Source organism: Cimex lectularius, unplaced genomic scaffold (genome assembly GCF_000648675.2).
Source record: "Cimex lectularius strain Harlan isolate CLEC.00 unplaced genomic scaffold, Clec_2.1 scaffold400, whole genome shotgun sequence".
NCBI classification, from domain to species: domain Eukaryota; kingdom Metazoa; phylum Arthropoda; class Insecta; order Hemiptera; family Cimicidae; genus Cimex; species Cimex lectularius.
Genome location: NW_019392970.1, coordinates 1 through 24,254, shown reverse-complemented (window position 1 = coordinate 24,254; position 24,254 = coordinate 1). Strand labels below are relative to the sequence as shown.

Sequence of the window (24,254 nt, the reverse complement as noted above, 5' to 3'; positions counted from 1 at the left end):
CACACCCCTGACTGCCAACACCGGGGATGGGCGAGAAGGCCTACCGGTAATTTATTGTAAATTACAAAAGCTGGAACTGAAGTGATAGACGTACACATTCAGATTTGGGCTTATATAAAGCCTTAATCAGTTTATAAAATGAAATCTTATGGAATTTTACTTTGAGAGTGCTGTGGTGCAATAATTTGTGCAAACACAATGCGATCTTTTATGTATTAGCCATGAAGTACGTAGTGTTTGCTAATACAAATTTGTTGTTGTAAATATGTAGTAGCATTTAATTATACAAAATCAGTATCAAGGCTGAGGTTGTTTGGATTGCTCAAGTTTGTTATTCTCTAAACAAGAATTCAATTTTATCGTTGAAGTAGTACTGTCCAATCTATGGAACTCCATACTAGAGAATCTGTGTTTGAATATAACTTCTTTTAGTTCCAGCACTGTTAATTTTTATTTCATGGAAAGCTTTTCAACAGCTTTGCCGTCATCCTCAGCCAATTAAATTTAAAAAAATTTAATTTAATTTTTTGGTAAATGTTGAGATCGCCATACAAAAAACCTTTTAACTTTTTGGTGTACCAACTTTTAACTAACCAGGTTTTTTGGGTCATTTTTGAAATTGGTTAAAGAAATTTTCAAATACACAAGTTTTAAGCCTTTTTAATGGTAGTTAAATTAATTTACAAATGTTCTTTTGGGTACATTTTGAATTTGGTTACAGAAATTTTCAAATGTACTATCTGTTAAGCCTTTTTTATGACGGTTGATGAAAATTTAAATATAAGTTTTTAGGCTTTTTCTGTTGGTGGTAAACACATTTTCAAATACACTATTGGTTTGTCTGGGAAAGTAATGCAGGTTTTCTTTCAATTATCCCTCTATATAATAAACTGTTTATGTTTGATGGATTATTCTTTTGTACGAATGTCAACACTTTTTAATCCTCTTCCGAACAAAAACGTTCGTTTACTTCAGTAGCATTTCTTTATTTGGGAATAATACAGTCTTTACTAAGATGGCAAAGCGTGATTTTTGCGTAATTTTATTTTACGAGTTTAAGCTCGGTCGGAATGGTGCCCAACGGCCAGAAACCTTATTGAAGTCTGGCATGTGCGTGAGAGCAACGTTTAGATGATTTAAAAAAATTCGAGTGGGAGACTTTACCCTTGAAGACAAAGAAGGTTGAGGAAGGATTTCTTCCCTAGATGATGATGTTCTAAATCCCAGCGCAACTGTACGAGTACTTGCAGAAAAGCTGTCAGGTAGGAAATCAACCGACGCTGACCACCTTTATGCAATTAGAAAGGTGAAAAAGCTCGAAAGTTTGGTTCGTAGCCTATTAACCGCTGACCGCGAAAAAAGCATAGTTATGAAGTTTGCGCAACACTTCTTTGCCGAAACAGAAATGAACGTTATCTGGAGAGAATTGTTATTTGTGACGAAAAGTGAATTCTCTACGATAACAGCAGACGTAAGCCTTTTTTGTTGTGGTAAAAGAAAATTTAAATATACGTTTTTAGAAGTTTTGTGAAGGTGGTCAAAGAAGTTTTCAAATATTCTTTTGGGCCTTCTATGAAGTGGTTAAAGATTTTCAAATATACGTTTTTAAGATTGTTTTAAGGGCTTAAAGATATTTGAAAATATTCGCTTTTTTCGGTTTTATACCTTTTTTATAATTAAAAATTCAAATTTTTTGGCATTTTTAAGGTGATTTTAGGAATTTCCAATATACTGTTTTGTTTATTTATATTTGTAAATTTGAATTTGTGTATTAAATATTGTATATGTGTAAATTTTTAACCATCTTAAAAAATAATTAAAATTAAGAAATTTTATTTTGTCCGTCTAGTTTTGCTTTGGTTTGTTTTGCAGTATTGTGCTTGTTTACACCCGTCTGTAGCTAAGACGTATGATTCTTTTAGTCGGAAACGGAGTATGTCCATTTATCGACCTCTAGTTTGATAGTCATGACTCATCAGTCATGAGCAACTTAAATTGTTGAAGTTTCAGGCTGTATTGGCGTAAAGCTATTTCTGTAGCCTGATCATCCCGGCCCGCCCATTTTAACTGATCTTGTTTTTTCCGCATTTCGCCACTTTCAGTTGTTGGCCCTAAAGCGTTGGAGCGAAAAGTCAAAATTATATTTATCCTAATTAAAAAAAGAAGAAGCCTAAAGAAAAGAAAAAGAAAAAATGAACAGTGTCATCAGATCAAGGAAAAGATCTACTTCTTTGGTATATTTTGGAACGAATATGAAAAATTAGAGTAAGCAGTTTTTAAAGTGAAACGTTATTGGTTGGAAGACTTTACTGTGTATGTTGTCTTGTCAATACCGCAATCTCGGGAAATATAATCGCTTTTACAGCTCGAGCAAACAATTGCTCTTAGCTTTGCGACGCCAGCGGGGTCGTTGAAGATTTTTTGTCGCGTTAATTATTTCTGAAGAAATTCGCGAATAACAAGCGGAAAAATTTCTGAGTGTTTGCACGAATCAAAACGTTTGCAGTCGATTTCACATGAGGCCGTGCGTTGGTCGGATCGATCGTGACAAACCGACGGTTTCAATGTAGAGAATTCTTCAAGAAGTGAATTAAACCGTGCTCAATTGAACCATCCCCCTTCCGGGACAATCCGAGCCATTAGCCTTGAACCGATTATTTCTCTTAGTCCTTTTATTCGTCTGAATTGCACGAGTTCAACTGATTAACGTCTCAATTTAAAAAGGCAATCAACAAAGTGCACGATGAAAAAATTAAATGAAAAATTTGTCACTTCAGCATGCCTCCAAGAACCAACGACTGAAATGTAATTACCTTATTTAATCTTTTTAAAAAGATAGTTCCTACTTACAGTTAGTTGTTTCAATGATTCGGATTTCAAGCTTGTAGCTCATCATCAGGTTAAAGGAATGTACAACCACTTCTCTTGATATGGGTTGTAACTTGTAAGAGTGAACCCGCCAACGCGTCGTTCCAATGAGAAGCTGGTTTTTAATGCTGTTTGATTTTCAACATGCGAATAGCGGGAATTATAACACAATTAAATATTTCATTAATAAATGCTGAAGGAAAATAACTATAAATTAGTGATTAATTTGGTTTTTATTAATTAATAAAAAAATTAAAGTTAAAATGATACATTAATAATAGATTAGTAAATTAATGATAAAATAATAATAAAAATTAAATTAATTAATTTGATTATTTTGTACGTTTAATATTATTTAGGTACATATTTAACATAGGAAGTAAATTAAAATCTGTTATATTAATAATGCATTTATCTCCATGTTTAATTTTATATTTTTTAATTTCAAATTTCTCAAACCAATATAGTTCCCTCCCTTTGTTGAAACTATGTAATACTGTTGTACTTAGATTTAAATTGAAATTGTGTTTTGTTTCTTTTAGATTGTCCTTAAATTCTGAAAACTTGTCCTATTTAGGCAAGTGTTCTGTAACTCCCATTTTAATTTCTCTACCGCTTTGACCTATATATTTAATGCCGCAATCATTACAATTAAGTTGGTAAACCCCGCTTTTTGCTTACCGCTATTTAGGTTTTGAGGGGATGTTTCTAAGTGTACACGTACCTCTAAAAGCTATTATAAAAACCTTCTTGTATAAGAATTTTACCTACTTTTCTTTCTTCTGTTCAGCAATGTGTGACAAACAACGGAAACCTTATGATTCATTTTTGGTTGTCTGAGTCCTTTTGCTGCGTCCTTTGCGTTGAGTCCATTTAAAGTTAATTTTTTATTATTTATTTTATTCCAATTAGCAACCTATCAATAACTATTTCTTTATGTCCATTCTTTTTTGCTAAGGTTTCAGTAGTTTGTAATATTTTTATAGTTAGTAGGTATTTGTGGGAGTTTTAACGTACGGTCTATGGGCAGCTTTTTGGGACCATGAGTGAGAAAAATCCGCTGGTATCATCATGTCTGTATTTCTGAGTTTTCTATATAAGTTTATTTCAATTAGGTTGTTTAACATGGACAGTTTTAAGACTAAAACGTTTAAACTACCATCTTTATTAATTTCCAATGTAAAATTTATATTAGGTATAACGAATTAATTAATATGAGGAATTCTTTTAGATCCTCTAATGTTCCCAACCATGTGCATAAAATATGGTATACATAGCGTTTCCAATAAAGAATGATTTAATTAATTTGTTGTTTGTTTGAAAGAATTTTTGCAAAATTATCCTTGACTATTTAGGTAGAAAATGGGGATAATGGAGACCCCATTGGAAACCCTTTCATTACATAAATTCATTATTGAATTTATAATAATTAGATAGTAGGCATATATTTAAGAGGTCAGTTATGCCATTTTTTCAAATTTGTTAATAGAATTCTCCGTATTTTTTGTTTTATAAGTTTTATACATTCTTTAACAGGGATATTTGTGATTAAATTAGTAATATCAATTGACAGTAAAACACAGTTGTTTGGCATATTGATGTTCTTTAATTGTTTTATCAATTCTAAATGATTGTTAATACCGAATATAGGTATGAAATTGGTGTGTGTTAATTATTTTATCAATTGTAATCGTGAGTTTTTGCCATGACGAATTAATTATGAAAGGACACTACTGCTCTTGTAGGCTTTTTCCTTGTGAATACCGTACCATATAACATTGTGGGGGTGTTCAGGTTTATTGGTATTAGTTTTTTTAACTCCATATTTGTCATTTGAGAATAAAGACATTTTTTATGGCTGATTGAACTCTAGTTTTTAATTTTAAAGTGGGATCTTTTTATTTCTTTACAATCGTTATTGTTTAGAAATTCTGCAACTTAGAAACGTATTTTTTATGTGCAATGATAACTATACTATTTCCTTTATCGGCTTCTAAAGTAACGTTGTTTCTTTTTAACTTTCTATCAATAGTTCTAATTGTACGTGGTATATTTAATTTTTTGGCGTTTAGATTTACCAAGTTTAGTTTAATTACTTCAGCACATTTATATTCTGTATTTGTATTTATTTTACTACAGCCTGCCGATGAACCAAGGGATAACAGTTTTTTTTGTAAATTTAATTCGGTTTTTGGCCAAATTTCAAGCCTTTATTCAATAAATCGTTTTCTTCTTTATTTAGTACCATGTTTGTTAAGTTTTTAACCCTTGAGTAAAATTTAATTATAGTTGTTTGGTCTTTATGAGTATTTTTATTTTTAAGTGTGCCGTACTTAATGTTTTTAATTTTTTAATCTAATATACTTTTAGTTATTCAGATATCGTGAGATGCGGTCGGGTGTGATGTAGGTTTCAGAAAAACATTTTCTTTATCGTGCCAATGTTTCGATCTTTTATTGAGATCATCTTCAGGGCCTGGGATTTACAAACAATGTTTACATTTAACAATTACATTTAGNGGATCGAGGTCACGATAGCTCAAGTGGTAGAGCAGCGGCGTATCTAGCCGAAGATCGTGGGTTCGAATCCCGCTCGTGCCATTAGCTTTTTTTCATCTCAACTAAAAACCTTAATTAATTGTAATGATTTAATTGGTCAAGCGGACCACGAAATTAGTGAATTTAAAGTATTATATAGTTTCAACAAAAGTAGGGAACTAGATTGGTTTGAGAAATTTGAAATTAAAAAATATAAAATTGAACATGGAGATAAATGCATTAATAATATAACAGATTTTGATTTACCTCCAACAATTACAATTTAAATTTAAGTACAACATTGTTACATAGTTTCAACAAAGGGAGGAAAGTAGATTGGTGGTAATAACCCTCACAGTGACACAGAATTTGTTCCACGGTCTCTTTCCCTTCTTGGCAAAATCTAGACAATGTTTCTTTCGTCAGTATGCTTATGAGGAACATATAGCAATTGCCTTCTTAAGCCGGGAGGCCTAAGGAGGGAGCTAAGGTTGCTTCCCCCAGGAGTTCCTCTGTCCCGCTATGAATCGTTTCGTGCGTCTCATCCCTAGAATGATCCACTCAGGAAGAATGAATGATTTTGACTCATTAAGGATTCATTAGGGTTTGTGGCTAGAATAAATATTGACTTCACATATCCCTCTCATTACCCATATGTATCTGAGTGCCCGGGAACCCAACCGAGGGTCAGGACATCACTGTCACCGAATTCTAACATCGATGTTTCATTATCTCATCTCGCTGGCTTTATACGTGCTTTTCAAAATATATGTCTAATTTTTTAACATATTTTATTATAGTCGGCTCTTCGAAGGATTATATCATTGTTTTTTTGTTATTGTGATGGAGCAATGTTTCGAGTAATTGTGTGATGATTGAGCCTGTCTTCATGACGACTTTCTTCTGTAGAATACGTCGCGTTTGTTCATTTAAAGATTTTTATGTATGATAATTTTTTGCAGGGCAAGAAGCAATTTCAAACTTGTATTATCGAAGGTTCTTTGCGGTTTTCCTTGAGGTGAGATATAATTTCCATCATCGGCACTAAATGATTTTTTGTAACTTTTATTTTCCTGTGAGTAAGTCCTCATTTCTAAGTTATTATATAGGGTTAATATGTATATTATATTATATATAGTATTATTGTCTAAAGGGTTCATATGGTGTCAGTGGTGTAACAACGTTGTATTTAGACCTTATATTATTAAGTAATGAGTTAGTTTGAATGTATTTTTCCCTATCTATGTGACTATTGCAATTTCATTGTCTAAATTTCCTTGGTGTCATTTTGCTTTTATGTCTATGTTTTGTTAGTTATTATTAGCTTATTGCCGTTGTCTTTGTTGTGTTTCAGGATTTTTATTCTTTGTTATATTTTTCTACATTGTTAGTGGGACATTTGTTTCTATTGGTTGTCTGTACATGGCATCAATGAAGGTAGGAAGATCAATATGATGGTAATTAACATATTTTTTCGTAATAGTGATAATGCGTTGTATTATGTATGAAACTTAGAAGGCAGGAGATGCGAGAAGCGTAGAATTTATTTTTACCGGGTTGTAAATGTTAAATAACGTTTCAAAGATTTATCTGTTGTTCCACGTTCGTCAGTTTAATTGCCTTTTTTGAAGTTCTCTGAGCTTAAACATGCCAAGTTATTTTTAGGATAAGACTTAAAACTTTTATTGCTCACTTGCAACATGGAAAGCCAATTTCTCTCAAGAGATGCAATTAATTAGCCCAAGTTATGACATGTGGTAGCTGCGATTCTTTGAATCGGCTTTCGCATGAGGTATTATGTGTTAGCTTTAATTAGAGCATAGCTTCTCGGCAAAAGCAATAATTACCTCAAATTTATAATTTTTATTAAAAATATTATTAAGTTTTGTGATGATGATTAATGATATGTTCAAAATATTCCTAGAGGCTTAAGGGAAAAGACACCGATGCGCAATTTAGAACTTTTTAATTTATTTAGACATCTCAAATAATAAAGCTTCTCAATCCTTCATCTCGTTTAAGGCAACGACGTGGTGGGTTTGTGAGTAATGGCTGGGGCAATGAGTTATTATGGAACTTATTATGGATCGAAAGGATGGTATGTAACTTGTGGATTAAAAAAATAAATAGTTTTACCACTAGTTGCCACACCACAATGTATTATTACTTCGAAAGTTCGAATGTTTTGTGTGGAGATTCCTTATCCGTTTGATGTCTAGGTACAGTCCTAAGAATATGACTTCAGTGGAAGTCGGTAGCTCTTAGTGATGTCATCATGTACAATTTGCTGTCTAATTTTTTTAATGTAAACGTACAACGTTTTTACACCTGTAATATAATATAATCTGTACATGATCAAAGTGTATTGGGATGTTGGAAATATGAATTCAAATTAGAATACAAAATTGCGCTATCATCAGCGTACGTGATGAAGTGGGATGTGTAGAAAATTCAGCAGTATGAATGGTATACAGGATGAGACCAAACCATTATGGTGCCATGGTCAGTGATGGATTTGTCCAGTTCCTACAACTAGGACAAATTACGGGAAAGCGCACAAACACAAAACTCAATACGGTGAAAATTCGAAACAAGTCTGACAGAATAAATGATCGGAAAATATCAAAATACAGGTTTATAACACTACACACCTCAAGGTAAAAAGTCAAATATTTGGTTAAATTGAACAATGTTTGGCAATGTCCGGAGACAATATGACACGAATTAAACAGGCGTATAGTGATTATTTTTAGTTTGTACTAAACATATCATTAATAAAATATATTAATTAATACGATCAATTAAAACTGCTAAATGCATAATTGGATCTTATAAAATAATTGATTAGTTGATTGAGTGTTGATTTGTACGGACAAACTGTACGTGCAATATGAATATGAAACAATTTCCATTCGGGCACATTTGAATAGAAACGGGCAGCCCTTCTATTAAAATAATGATTTTTTTGCTTAACTTTGCCGATGAAATGAAAAACATTTTGTACATGAACTAAGTCGAGACAGATGGGCTAGGCGGTGAATTTACAGCCTGGGACGTCAGCATGGCACGTGCTTAAATTTCCCTTGATGTACTTGCAATTTCTTTCAAGTAGACTCTCGAGATGAGCATTAGCCCGTAACCTCTTCTTATAAATATTATATTAAATTTCATGAAAAACACATCTTTCAAATAATTTCAAACTCATCAATTGCCAAAATAACTTTTCTTAATTTCAAATTTAGTGTTGTAAAATGCAATTGTGCAAGGAAGAGGTTGTATATAACTGCCGAAAAACGAATAGGAATATTGGCAACTTTGTCGTATTTACTACCCCTAGCATTTTTATTTTATTTCTATTATAAATTGCATTAAAATTTATTAGAAATTATTATGTTTTTACTGAAAGAAAATTTAAATAAGAGATTTTGAAAAATAACAAAATAAAAGGTTTTAACTCCATAACTTTGTTTATTGGACACAATAATTTTTTTAAACAATTAATACCATGTATAATGTCTTGTGTAAGCTAAAACATCTGAGCACCTGTTAAGCATACTGTTAATAAGGTTGTCACAAATTTCATAAGGAATTTCACTCCATAGAAAGTTCCAACGCTACACTCAGTTGGACTAGTCAACTGGCTGCGGATGGTGACAATGGGGGAAAGGGCAGATTGGAAATTCCCGGGTTTTCTAATCATTGATGAACAACTCTGTCTCTATGACGTCTGGCACTGTCATCCAGGAATCGAAAATCCCAGACAATGAGATTCCTTGTTTGAGGGATGTATTCTTTGATCATTTTTTGACATAACGGACTGCGTGAGGTTGCCTTCATCAATATGACGTCCAGTTCGTCCTCCAGTGTAAATCCCGGCCTAGACCATTACACCATCTTCTCCAAACTGCACTGAAGGGAACACGAACTGGGGAATTGTAGGCACCCCTTTTCTCTCTTCCGCGCCTGCTATCACTATAAAGATAGAAACGCGACTCATCAGTAAACATAACAACATTTCAATTGGTGTTATCTGCTAGGTGTTCGCTGCACAATATTCTCTTGAGTTTTTGTGGAGGGCTGTTGCTGCAGGTCGTCTCAAAGGGGCATACGATGTGTTGCCAACTTCCCACAAACGATTACGAATCGTTTGCCAAAACAATTTGTACTTCATTTAGGATCCGGCGGGCACTCTGGAAATGGTTCCGTCTTGCAGCAAGGACAATATTTCTCTCCTCCCTAAGCGCCATAATGCGCTGAAATCCACTACCAGACGTCCTATTGGGACTTCCAGTCTCTCGGGATCGGGCTAAAGCCTGGGAGACCCCGCTCTCGGGACCGCCACCTGCCTCTGCGGTATTGCCGATGACCTCGATGACACATTTTCACAATAATATTGAGAACTTCTGGTTCAAAATGATGTCCTTCCATCGTTAAAGAGGATTAAAATGGAGAAAAAAACGAAAAAAGTTTTATAAAATTATCCGTAAATCCGTTATTAAAAATTATGATTAACATTTGTTTTTGGTTTGTATTTTCTCTTTTGTTTTATCCAACTAACAAGAATTCGGCTAATTTAATTAAAATTAATACAATAAGAATAAATTACAAATATTCTTATTCATTTTTGAGCACTTTACGTAAACTTATAGGCCGTTACAGAATTAGGAGCTATCGTAGTCAAAATAAACAGTAAATAATCCTTTATTTATTTTTGTACCTATTAATCCCAGTTGTACAAAAATTAACATTATGCCCTTCCATTATGCTGCGCCTAAACGGGGCTTCATCAGTAGTCTAGGACAGACCTAGATCTACAGACCAGAGAGTCGAGAGATTCATCCATCAGGCTCTACGAAACCGCATCCTTACGGGAAATGAGACAAGAAATCTGATAAGACAAGTCCGAAATGTTTCAATTTCCTCCAGGATTATAAGAAGGCTCAATGAAAAAGAAACTCAGGGCCTGGCATACGGCTCGTTTACCTTTTCTTACCACAGCTCATAAAATGGCCAGGCTTCAATTTGCATGGGAACAAGTGAATTGGACATTGGAAGATTGGGAACGAGTTGTTTTTACAGATGAGGTTAGAATGTTCCTCAAATCTTCAGATGGGTGTAATTTCATATGGAGACGCTCAGGAGACATGGATGCCCCACGGCATTGGGCAATGGGTCATTGATGTTCTGGGGTGACAATTTCTTGTACCCCCACACCGAATTAGTTGTATTAGTGCGAGTTGTCCTACTTCACATAGGTACTTCCAAGACATAACCGAAGAACATTAATGAATATGTGCCATTTGCCCCCACATCGCTGAGAGGTTCTTGCTAATGCAGGATAATGCGAGGCCCAATAGAGCACATATTGTGAATGACTACCTGAATGAGGTTGGAATTGAGTGCTTGTTGTGGCGAACTCGTAGTTCAGATTTCAACCCAGTCGAACACACTTGCGACCAACTTAAGCGACAACTACGGCAAAACCCAGGTCCTACCACCCTAGAAGTGTTGGAATTCTGAGTTCGACTCCCGGAATCAGCCCATGGAATTTTAACTGAAAAAATACGAAAAATGTATTGCACCCTCGTCTACGTTACCCAAGGGGTCGTGGGACATTGCCCTCCTGTAAGACAGGAATTGTTTTACTTCTTTACTTTAGTTTGATTAATTTTATTAGTTTACACTAGTTTTTTGTCCCTTGAGCAGATTCTCATTGTACAGTCTTTGAATAATATTTTAAAGAAATATAAATTATAAGAGTAAATTTTTCTGTGGTTTCATTTCCTCCCTAATGATATATCTAAATCAATTAACAATGGAAGGAAGAATTTGCTTTCTTTTTCATGGGGTTTCTCTGTGGATTGAGCTATTACATTTTTGATAGGCTTAAAGGAGTGTTTTGGGTGAATTCGTGGAAGATATTTGCCAAGAAAGGGTTAATTGTACTAATGAAATATTGACCAACTCTCTTTACAATTTCCCTTTTTTGTTTAAACAAAGCGTCTCCCAGGTTATAAATATTTCTTTCAAACGAAAGTAGTAGATTTAAAATTGATGCTATAAACCATAAATTGCGATAATTGCTGTTGAAACATTAAAATCATGGCTGACTGTGTAGTTTACTTTAAGGCTAATTTTTATTTAGCAAGTGTAAAAGGTCAATACATGGAAAAGCCTGTGTTTCTCGAACAAAACGAATCTTATTGCACTGGGATTTTCTCCGATGGCAAATATTAATATTGACTACGTGAAAAGGATGTCAATTCAAAAAGGTTTGAATTATTCAGACGGTTTTCTGACCCGTTAGAATCAATATGCGGGCCGGTAAAAATGCAAATGCCCATTGTTGTGATTTGGGAAGGATGCAGCCAGTTGGGCAGCCGTCTTAAACGAGAAGTGCGACATGAATATTTGATGTCGGCGATTTCATTGTCTCTCTGGAACTGTTGTGACGTGCCTGGACAGTAATATTGGCATGAAAACGATGCACCGTTATATCGGGCACATCACATACAGAAATGACGATGTCTCATGACCATGGCAGACTGGCCGCATGAGTATTGGCTCGATATATTTCAACATATTAAACATTTTATTTATTAAATTTTTTAATATTTAATTATTATTATGCATTCTTACCTTTAAAAATCAATAAATAATAAATAATTGAACAACCTGCAGTTAATGGATGATGTTCTATGTCCTTACTGGGCAATCTGCAAAAATCGTGACAAGCACGTTGAGAAGAGTCTAGTGAAAGAAAAAATGGTTTCAAAATAAACAAAAACAAGTCTAAAAATGTACAAATAAGGAGAAATAGATACGAGCCAAGAAAACAATAGAGTGGTGTCAACAGCACAAAGTACCTTGGCCCGTCGATCACATTTTAGTCAAATAATTACAAAGAAGAAATAAGAATTCATTACACCAGGGATAAATACACTGAAACATATATTTAAAGGTGTCCGGATATAAATATATTTTTTCATGTCAATCTTCCCATGGATGACATCGTATTTAAGGCACGAACGTCTGTTGCTAAAGTGAAGGCAGCTCAGATAGTCTCTTCGGGCAATGGAGATACATTTGCCTAAGTGGAAAGAAAAACAGCAAAGTCATTAGGTGAAAAAACAAGTCAACGACATCGTGATGATAGCGAAATGAAATTGGGCGGGGCATTTCTCCAAAACCGTTGCAACTTCTGGTCAGAATGAACCAAAATACTCCAAAGTAAAGAATAAGAAAAAGGTGGTCGGAAAAAAAAACACATTATACTGGCGATAGTTCGAGTAATGATAGGTAAAGAGAAAGAAAAGTCAAACGAAATGGAGATTTTTTCCAGCCAAATGGGCGTTACCAATCAAGCCAAACCCATAAATAGAGTTTATCATTTAAACATTGAGTAATGAAAATAAGAAAGGATCAACGCCCAATGTTAAGGATGAAGAAGATTAGAAGGTGAAATGTCCAAACGTCAAATTTCCACTAAACAATAATAATAATGTATAAACAGTATAAACTATATAACAATAATAATCCAATGGGCTCTTTGGCTTACAAATGGGCTTTTTTCAAAACCACTGGCTCCCTGAGGGTTTATATGACCTCTGATGTTGCGAACCTTCGTAAAAAAATAAAAAATAATAATAATAATAACCGTGAACTTCTGATAAAGTTGATTATTAGGTTAGTATTGAATAAATGTCTTTCCACATCTGCTAGAAAAGTAAGTTGAATAACACTTGGTCGAAACACATGGTGCACATTCGTGCTAATAAATTCAGTCACAACCTACGTCCGGTTGTTTATTTTGTAACATTTTAATACCTTTATGATTAAGTTACTTAAATATCGTATTATCAAGTGCTATTTCTGGAAGTGTTATCATTATGATGACATATTGTCTCAGTTTTTTTCTCTCTAAACCAACAAGCACAAGCCGATTAGAAGACCTTGTTCTGCACGAGTGCGGGAATTAAAACATTATCTCGCCATAAAACATCAACCAGGAGATAAGTTTGAGTCGTACGTTTTATAAAGTATAACATGTTTTTGAATTGAACTTGACTCGTAGAAGGATCATCCTCATACGATTAAGAATAGGCCAGGCGAGGTTACACTTGAACACCTACTTTTGGGTCAAACCCCACCATGTGTCCAGCATGCACGTTAGTTATGTAATAGGTGTAAAGGGTAATAGAGAATATCGTGTAATCCACCACCCTAATTGCGGGAATGGTAAGTAAATAAGAAAGATTGTATTTAAGAATGAGTGAGAGTGTGAGTGAATTTGGATTTAGGAACTTTATTTCCTTCTTGGTTGGAAAGCTTTCCGATAAGTTACTTTACTTAGATACTCTAGTTTACAAAAAAATTACATTAATAATAATTCGTAGTAGTTATTGTTGAAAGTTTTCTATTTCTAACATGCAAAATACTAACAAATAAGCAAATTTGAGGAGAATAACAAACTATGGAACTTCATAATAGAGAATCTATGTTTGAATAAAACTTCTTTTAGTTTTAGCACTGTTTATTTTTATTTCATGGAAAGCTTTTCAACTGCTTTGCAGTCATCCTCAGCCAATTAAATTTTAAAAAATATAAATTTAGTTTTAGGTAAATGTTGAAATCACCATACAAAAAAAAATTACCAACTTTTTTGTATAGTCATCTCAACGATTATTCAGAAATCGTGAGATGCGGTCTGGTGTGATGTAGGTGATGTAGGTGTTTCAGAAAAACATTTTCTTTATCGTGCCAACGTTTCGATCTTTTATTGAGATCATCTTCAGGGCCTGGGATTTTTTTTTTTTTTTTTAATAATTGGCCGTATGATCTTTGCATATTAGCCATGACGAATCTCTTATATATGTTGTTCAAATTGGGGATTATCGGGAAAAAAGGGCCAGAGGCGACGGTGGGAATCGAACCCACGACCGCGGCGGGGCCTGGGATTTACAAACAATGTTTACATTTAACAATTACATTTAGGATGTGGAAAAGTGAATTTATACAATGCAAAATATATTTTATATTCAAACAAAGTATTTCTACTCACTCAAAGTGTTTGTCTTCTGTTGTGTAATTGTGCCATCCTTGCGTGTCGTGTTGAGAGACACACAGTCAACTCAACATTTATCTAAAACTAAATTTAAATTTTTTAAAATTTAATTGGCTGAAAATGACTGCAAAGCAGTTGAAAAGCTTGCCAGGAAATAAAAATAAACAGTGCTGGAACATAAAGAAATTTTATTCAAACACAGATTCTCTACAATTCAGTTCCATAGCTTGGACTGTACTACTGTATACAAAATATTAATTTCTGTGAACCACCTTAAAAAAGCTTTTAAAAAAAGTATGTATGAAAATGTCTTTAACAACCTTCAAAAAAGGCCTAAAAATAATAAAAATCAAACCATCCATCACAAAATGAAAGAAAACAGAAACGAAGAAAAGGCGCTCAAGTTACAAATTTTTCCGTGACTCCGACCTCTGTAAATTGGGGGTTTTCGTTCATTCTAGTCAAAGCTAGAATAACGTCTTAATATATGAACATAACATACAAATACATAGAATGTATTACCTTTTTTACATGCCATTAACTTGACCTTGTTAGTTCCTTTAGATATAATATTGAAATTTCTTCATGAGGTCCAAGGGGTGATGATCCTGCAGTTGGGCATTTAAGATCACACTAGCTTTTTTTTTAGAATCACGGTTTGAATTTTCGCTATCTTTGTCATCATCAAAACCGAACGACGCCAAACCAAATTGATCGGAAACAACCAACCTATAATCCATCACCCCCGCCGATCTCAATAAAAATATCAAAATCTAGGTTTTATAATTGTTTTTTGTTAAATGTGAAAATCCAAGCTTATCATAAAAAATAAAACGAACGTATTCTGAAATATAATAATTAAAACAATGGCAAACTGTTTTCAGTTAATTAAGTTTTTGGGTAAGTTTTTACATAGAAATCATTAAAGCCCATTTATGACGTTAAAGTGTAAAATTGAAATGTAATCGCGCCGAAATGAAAGCCGTGTGCGAGAATGCAGCGGCGAAAGCTACCAGAATTATTTTCCCCGTTGTTTCGAGGGAAAGAAAGATAAAGATTTTAAAAAAACACAGGACCCATTTGCAATTTTCACACGTTCTGTACTCCATCGGTTAGGTCATTTTTAAGCCCCTATGCACTTCTCACATGACCTACTTTTATTCGATTTCATCCCACAAAAACAACTCGGCCTTACTTTGTTGTTATTGGGTTGTGACATGTAAGTGAAAGTGATAATTTGAATTAAAGGACAAAACAAAAACAAAAAATTACTTTTATTTTTCAAAACAAGTGCATTTTTCCTAAATTTTCCCATAGTGTAACAAGCATTCATATTTTCGCTTAATATATTTTCATTGCCAATTTCTTTGTTGCTTGGTTGTTTCTTTCATTTTGGTCGTCCTAGTGTTATGTTTAGTCAGCCAAACTTTATTTTCGCTTTCGCTATCCTTAGTCGCAGATTTGTAGTTCTTTGTGTTAGTGGTCAGTGATCTCGTATAAACTTTATTACGCTGGGAGCCAAAAAAATTTGCCACCCCTAATATTTTAAATTATCTCTTAGACAGTCCTCTACTTATTCTCTTATAACAATATTTGGTCCATTTTAAAGGATTAGAGGTAAATAAAACACAGATAAAATTTCCAAATTGTGTTTGCAATTGAAGTTTGTAAATAAATATCTGAACATTCAATCTATTCTTTGTTGATTTTTCTGTAAAACTTCCTTCTAACGTTCCTGTGGTTTGATTTTTTTAAGTAGTACCGTTTTTAAGTTTCAAATTTGTTTGAGTTTTAAGTGATACAGATTGGCTAGAATCATAGCATTGTCGGAAGAGGGAAGAAGTCAAACTTATGTGGCCACGGTTCTTTAATATTCCGAGAACAACTGTCGAACAGTCTTCCATCGCTACCAAGAGGTATCACATCTTATTGAGATCATCGTTTTATTTTTTCGAATGTACTCTGTAATCGACATTCTACCGCTGTTAGACCAAGCAACAAGTTAGAAATGTTAATGTTAGTTACGCACTGTAGGGCGAAGACTTCCAGAAGATGGATTACGTGCGAGACGGCCTGCCACTGGTCCAGAAATTCTGACAAGGCATATAATACTTGGTTAAGTTTCGCAAGGAATCAGATCAATCGGTCTGAGCAAGTCTGTACTATTTTTGTTTCTTTTTTTACGAGGGTTCGCAACAGCAGAGGTTATATCAACCCTCGGGGTGCCGGTGTTTTTGAAAAAAAGCCCATTTGTAAGTATGTCGGGTTCGAATGTAGGGGCGCTGGATTCGAACCCGGGACCTTTACCTTACATTCATGGAGCGCCGTGCCATCGCCTGAACCGTTGCGGCCACCTACCTTTGTTGTTGTTTACGGATGAGTCAAGGTTTGGTGAGGTTGAGGGCGATATATCCTTACAGCGAGCTAGTGTTATGGTTTTTTTTATCAAAAGAAGTTTTCCATATATACCACTAATTACCGCCGGTTTTATTTTTATGCTTTCATGGATGACAATGGAAGGCCCTGCACAGCTAGGATCGGTGGTGACTACTTGAAACGGGAATCAATTCAATGTTTGGAGTACATAGTAGTATGGAGGAGTCAGTAAGTAGTCCCGACTTAAAGCCTAACGAACACCTTTTGGGACGAGTCGTCAAATAGGGTAAAAGTCTGCCCAGGGAGAGCACTACATTCAAAACCTTATAAAATCAATGCCACCAAAAAAAAAAAATCTACAAACAAAATATTTTTCAATTTTTTTTCAATTTTCAAAAAAATATGAGCAAGTTTACTTGAAAAATATTCGGTTTTTGGTATTAATAAACTTCGATAGCTTTAGTATAATTTAAATTTAATCTACATAAAAAATGTTGTAAAATTAATATTCACTTAGTTGATATGACCAAGTACAAAGGTGAAATAAGAAGATTAAAAAAATGAAAATTTGAACTTTCAAACAAATTTTTTTGCTAAACCAGGGCTTATTCACAAGCAGTGTTGGCAGATATGTGTCCGATATTTTGGAGTGTATAACCACCAAAAAAATTCGGTCCTAATCCGTGATACACCAACCTGGTCGTCCTCTTTTTAGCAGAAAATCGCGCAAGGTCGTTCACATACATTATCTGCTATCTTAATAGCAAAATTACAGTTAACACGATTAACACAATTTGCGTGAAAACCCTACGACAAGCAATTTCTACCACCTAGATTTTGAGCTTTTTTCTGGGAGGAAAAATTTCACAAAGTGCATTTCTTACAACCTGGAACGCCTTTTTTTCAACGATAAATCAGACAATTTAGATGAATTTATAGTGATCGGGTATATTTATGTGATGGAAAATCCAGTAAAGTACTTTTCTTTACCATCTTCAACTTAGAATCACTCCAAAATGAAGAATTCTTAAATTAGATGTTTTTAAATTCAATTATTAAGACATAATTAAATTGTTAAGACAACACAACAGTCCGTAAGTACTCCAATAAGATCTTTCCTTTTTGTTTCAACATAGGTTTCAAACATAAATCGGGCGATTTAAATGTATATAAATGATTGGAATTTTTGAAGAAAAATTTCAGAAAATCTGTTTTCTTTACATTCTCAAACTTTGGACAAAATTTAAATATTTAGGATTCATATTTTTAAACACGTAATACCAATCTTAATCGCACAACAACATGTTTAATACGATACAACGGATGCATGCAACCGTAAAATTATTTACCTTTTAAATTATGTTCCAATTTGAATAGCGCAAAGAAAAAACGGAAAATGTCGATTTTCGCTTAATTTTCGTAAATTTCAATTAGGATTGAATGAGTTGTTAGGTTGAAAACGTGTTAATTTGTCCAAAACCACAAAAGTTAAGCCCTTTAATAAGAGAGAGAGAGAGAGAGAGAGAGAGAGAGAGAGAGAGAGAGAGAACCATTCGTGCGGTGAGGTGGATTGCACATTATTTTACGCAACTTGTCTCATTCATCATACTCGTGGCGAATTCCGGACCAAATTGCTGTCCTCTATTTCCTCAAAATAGCTCCCTAGAAAGTCGTTCTTTTTCGGGAATTCCGGTTAAATATGAAAAATCGAAATGTTTTACCTGTTGAACGTATTTATTGGTGACTGAATAGGACGATGGTATTTGTTTTAGCGGTTAACTATTGCGGTGAATTATGCCACTTTTTTTTCACAATAAAAACAGTAAAGTTGTATTTTTTATGTGTTGATTTGCAGAATCGTGAAGTTGTCGACATATTCGGAATACTCATTCTGTAAGGTACAAATGTTGCACTAGTCGACCTCGACACACTTAGTACTGATGGTCCAAATATGGCAAAGGCATGTAATGCCTCCACAAAATATTTCCATTTTATCATATTCTCCGTATTATTTATACTGTATTGTTCAACAATTCCTGGGTCTGTGTTCAATAATAAATAGATCGGAAAATATGAAATCGATTGTCGAGGACCCAATTACTCTCGGGCACACCTTGCGCAAAGTGATCACGTACCCGATTCAAACAGTGAAGCCTGAAATTACTTCACGTTACGGAACGTGCCATAAAAGCGGAGAAGGTTAAAATGAACGGATGGGGACAATTTTTAAAAAATAAGCTAAAAAGCTTTTTTTAATATGATTTTAATAAACAGTAACTGTAAAGGCTCCAAAGGTGGTCATGACCGTACAGCTTGTGATGACCGTACGAATACAATTCCATTTTTTTGCTTTGTTAGTTAAATTTACAATCGTTAAATTATTACAACCGTATATTGATATATCATCTTGGTCCGCCTATCCTCGCTGATTTTTTAGAGTCAGACGCGTTTCGGCATTTTGCCTTCCTCATTGTTGATTGTCAGAGATTTCTTGTTAAGGCTAAGATATAATATTGCTCCATGATTAAGTGACCATTGCTCTTACAGCACTACGGAACCGTCATTTTACGGCTCGTCTGATCAGAATCCTTCGAGAGATTAGCCTAGTCTGTAGACATCCCGCATCAGATTGTCCTCTCCTGGAAAAGCATAGAGTAGAAAGGCGACTATTCGCAAATCAGCATCTCGCTTGAACACTTGAACAATGGGGCTGTTCTTTCACAGATGTTTGCCGGTTTGGTTTGTGGCAAGAAGGTGACCCGGACCGTGTATAGAAGACATGGATAACCCTTTGATTCATATGACATGCGTGACTACTACACTGCACTAAGGCAGTTCTTCTAGAAGCTGTAGTCCCATTCGATCCATTTTTGGGGACAACTTCGTGTTAATGCATGATAATGCTCGACCGCATGGAGATTGAGTTGTCACCCATTACATGGAAGAAGTAGAAATTACCGCAATGAATTGTCCTGCACGTTCTCTTGATGGATCACACATGAACACTTATGGCATATGACAGACATCGTTCGCGCCTACAACAAGCCTTGAACAGCTCTTGAAAAATGGGATTCTTTTTCACAAGAGGAAATCCGGTCTCTTATTTACTCGATGACTAATAGAATTAAACCCATCCGAGAGGCCAGAGAAGGTTAAAAGCAAAACTAGGTAATAAATAGGTAGTTAAATTTTAATCTCACTAAATGATTTTTCAGTTTTTTTTGGTGAATTTTTTTCACAACGTCATAATTAAATAAATTTTACTAAACCTCATGAATTTCTGATCTCGTTTAATTTGGTAATTAAATATAACAATAAAAATACATATAGATTGAAATATATAACAAAATACGAATGTACAGTAAAAATACGAAAATATAAAATTACACAATGCAAATTAGTTGTGGAGTGAAATCTGTGCATTATCCCAAATGCCGAACTTTCAAAAGTTCTTTATATACTTCGTCCTAATCAAATTTTTATTTGTATCAAAACGTTCAGGAAACGAGTGAAGTTGAAGAAAGTTAATTATTTAAAATAAAATATTTTACGATTTGAGTTTTCCAACATAAACATTTCACAGTTGTGAGGGGAATGAGCACTTCAACCCATATATATAAAGTGCTTTGTAATAATTGACATATAAACAACTGAATCAGGCTGATTTTATTATGTTATTTTGTTTTAGAAAAATGCCAAAACAACAACTTATATTAGGAATGGAACTAAATAGCTAATAAACCTTAAACCTCATTAAGCCAATTCAGTATAAAACGTCGTTATGTTATATATNATATAATATATTGCGCTATTATTTCTTTGAATTTTTTATTTTTGTAGGCAATGACCACTTTAAGACACGATATGACCTTTTAAACATTAACTAACAGGCTTGGAAAAAGAACAGGTATCAATCAATATAAATTCTATAAAGAAAGTAATATTTTGGTTACAAACAACTGGATCCTATTCCCCAATACTAATCTGATAAATGTAAAAAAACTGGACATGCTATTTTTCTAATTCTAAAAAATTCTATATCATCAGTTTATTTAGGTGCACCTTAATTACCAATAAACATTCAATTTTTGTTAATTAAATATTTTACTTGAAATAGTTTATTACTTCATTTTATAGAGTTTTTCTGTCTATTTACATTCTTTTGAGTAGTATAATTTCGTTTTGAATTTTTTTTTTAATAATAAATTAAAGTTCTTTTATGTGTAGCCGGGCAACCTTTATCTGCACACCATTCATGCACATGCAATTTTACGTTGTGAGTGTGAGCGCGTGCTCGTTCAAACAAATGAAAATGATTATTCTAAACTTTCTTTCTTTCTTTGACAGTGAAAGAGTTCTATTTAAGTCTGAACAAATTAGTTATCGCTAACGAGTATAAACAGAGGATCTTTATAAAGCAGGGCACAGATCGTTAGTCGGGTGGCAATTACGCCCCACCCCGATGTAGTCGTCTTCCTGTTTAATACGCTGCTTTATTTTTGAGTAATTAGAAGCACTGCGAGTCGATAAGTCCAAGAATCAAGCGGCTTTCTGCAGGAAAAAAATGGTTACAATTAGATTTGGCAAAGGACGCGATTTGTAATGAGCGTTTATCGATCTGCATAATTGTCTCAAGGTTCTCTACCGTTTTATTCACGATTCCGCCCTAAGCTTAATGATCGCACAAATCAGAGAGCAAGCACAGCAAATCTGTCATTGTTGAAGTAGACGAAAGTACAGTACAAACAGTTATGAAAAGGGGTGAAGGATACAAAACACACACCATTTGTGGCGTTGGAAGCGTTTCATTTAGAATCGGCACATGTTTGCTCTTGGCGACCCGATTCGCCGATAATAGCGGAATCAACAGCAATAAAATTCACAAAAGGTGGTGCTTTCCGATCCCAGCTATTTTCAGTTTTTATGTAAAACAGCTTTTTGTAATATTTAATTCTATAAACCTTCGCTCTCTTGCTAAAAATTAAAGACATTTATTAAAAGGTCCTGCACAAGAAATATGAAAGAAATAATCTGCAATACAACATCCTCACTTCAAATTAACAAAAACCAAGTAGTCTTTGTTTTTTGTTTATTTGTTAAATGTTTATTTATTTACAAGAACAAAAAATTAACGTTAGTATTATTACTTATTCTTTTGAATGTTAACGCATTTAACATAAATTAATCCATATATGCTTATTAGTCATAATTGACAGTATTAATTGCGAACCATATTAGTTATGGCAGCCCAAGCGGTTAGAGCAGCGGCATATTGAGCCGAAGGTCGTGGGTTCGAATCCCACTCGTGACACTAACTTTTTCATCTCAACCAAGACCTTCGATAAAAAGTATAATTAATTAAAAATTGTTTAACATAATTCATTCATAATTTGGTAAAATTGCTAGATCTTAAATTAACGTATGAAGGTATGAAAAAACATAATCTTTGTGTGTAAAGTTCAAGCCATTATGTTTAAAAAAAACTATAAAATTCACAAAAGGTGGTGCTTTCCGATACCCCTTTTTAAAATGATTTTATTAACTTCCCAAAGAAGTAATGTGAATAAACTTTACAAATTAACAAAACGCCCAATATTTTTAAACAATAGAAAATGCGAATCGCTTTGATCTAAAGGGTGTCAATAATCTCAACACATATATGAAGAATATTACTTCAAAAAGTAATTACTTTTTATGTGTGGTGATTAGTGACCGTTAGTCGATAATTATTCAGAAATCGTGAGATGCGGTTTGGTGTGATGTAGGTTTCAGAAAAACATTTTCTTTATCGTGCCAACGTTTCGATCTTTATTGAGATCATCTTCAGGGCCTGGGATTTACAAACATTGTTCATATTTAACAAATACATTTAGGATGTGGAAAAGTGAATTTATACAATACAAAATATATATATATATTTTTTTTTTAAATATTCAATCAGCGTATTTCAAAGTGTTTGTCTTCTGTGTAATTGTGCCATTCTTGCGTGTCGTGTTGAGATTTTTTATTAGATTATTTTTTATGCAAATTGATTGAATTAGATTTTTATCTTTTGAACATTATTAGGGTTACTACAAAATCGTACTTCTAAAAGCCAGTTGTTCATTTTACTGATTGTATTGGCAAAACGGGTCATTTAATTGTAAATTTGGTGGTTTCTCCATGTCAGAAAAGTAATTACATTGTACTAATCCTGGCCTGCAGGGAGAGGTTGAGAGTGTAAAATGGAACCGCTCAATATTTATATGTGCTGCCATTTTTGAAACTTTTCAAACCACCACTTTTTCTGAGCTTTTTATACTTACATTGTCTTCACCAATGTCGCAATATTGCAGCAATCAGTACTTCTTTTCATTACATGAATATTCAACCAATACTGAGCGTAAAATGTGGGCTAAATATAAATGTGGGTTAAAAAATTATACAGTACAAAATAGACGAAAAAAAGAAATAATAGCAATAACAATGGAAGGCGGAGTAGGAAACGAATTCGTTAAAACCGTCTGTTTATGTTTTTATTTTACTTTACCGAATATTTAATACTGCCCTTTTCAAGATTTATTTTCATTTATTAATAAAACAAATTATAGTTATTCTCAAAAAAGAATCGTTGTTTTTCTATTAATGGTGAATATTCTTCTATAAAATAAAGTCGTTATCAATCTTATTTATCATTGAGATATTTTTGACTAAATAAATAGTCCCCCGTTCTTTTTCTACGTAATGAAATTTTTCTTGGTTATAGTTGAATGTAAAATTAAAACTAATGCTCATCTTTCCTTTTCATAAATCACCGAGCGTCAATGGCGATTTCTCGGAAGTTAAGAAGATTTGAATCGTAGTCGATATTGCTCGTGGGTAGGCGTCCTTATTCAAATATTAATATTCCTCCTCTGGCCTCCTCCAAGTACGTTGGAATATTTTCTTGAAATTAAAGGCTAAAGCCCCTTATTACGGCGAATACTAGGACTTTTTGTTTCCTAATATACTTGACAGACTCGCTTTAATTGGAAAACCTGGACGGGTTAAAATTATTAAACTAATTAATTTTCAAAACGAGATGTGTTTGTTTTTAAATCAAATTATATAAATAGTACACATTTAAAAGGCGTGATAAATTGAATAGTTAAGAAATTACCCAACTAACAAAAGAACAAATTAGTTACAAGTTAACTTACCAAAACAACCCAGTATTATGGATGAACGTATAAAATCTGTTGTGAAATATTATCTCGAGATTTGCGGTGTGATGAACATGTAGTGTGGTCGTTTGCATTTATTTTTGTCTGCCGACAGGTTTTAATATTCTAGATCAATTATTATTTGTATGCGTGCTTTTCCACTCACTCTATCTCTTTGACTCTTCCTTCTCCTCTCTCTCTCTCTCTCTCTCTCTCTCTCTCTCTCTC

At 33.7% G+C, this 24,254-nt stretch overlaps 1 long non-coding RNA gene across 2 annotated transcripts in view; it reads left to right on the top strand.

Moving 5' to 3' along the window:
• LOC112127941 overlaps positions 1-20,829 on the top strand; it is a 75,134-nt gene extending 54,305 nt beyond the window's left edge. The window contains exon 3 of one of the 2 annotated variants that reach the window (XR_002910788.1): positions 20,686-20,829. This is a non-coding gene — a long non-coding RNA (uncharacterized LOC112127941). Of the gene's footprint in view, positions 1-6,367; positions 6,650-20,685 lie in introns of those variants that run through there. The other variant, XR_002910787.1, reaches the window with a different exon arrangement.
• The last annotated feature ends 3,425 nt before the right edge of the window (positions 20,830-24,254 follow it).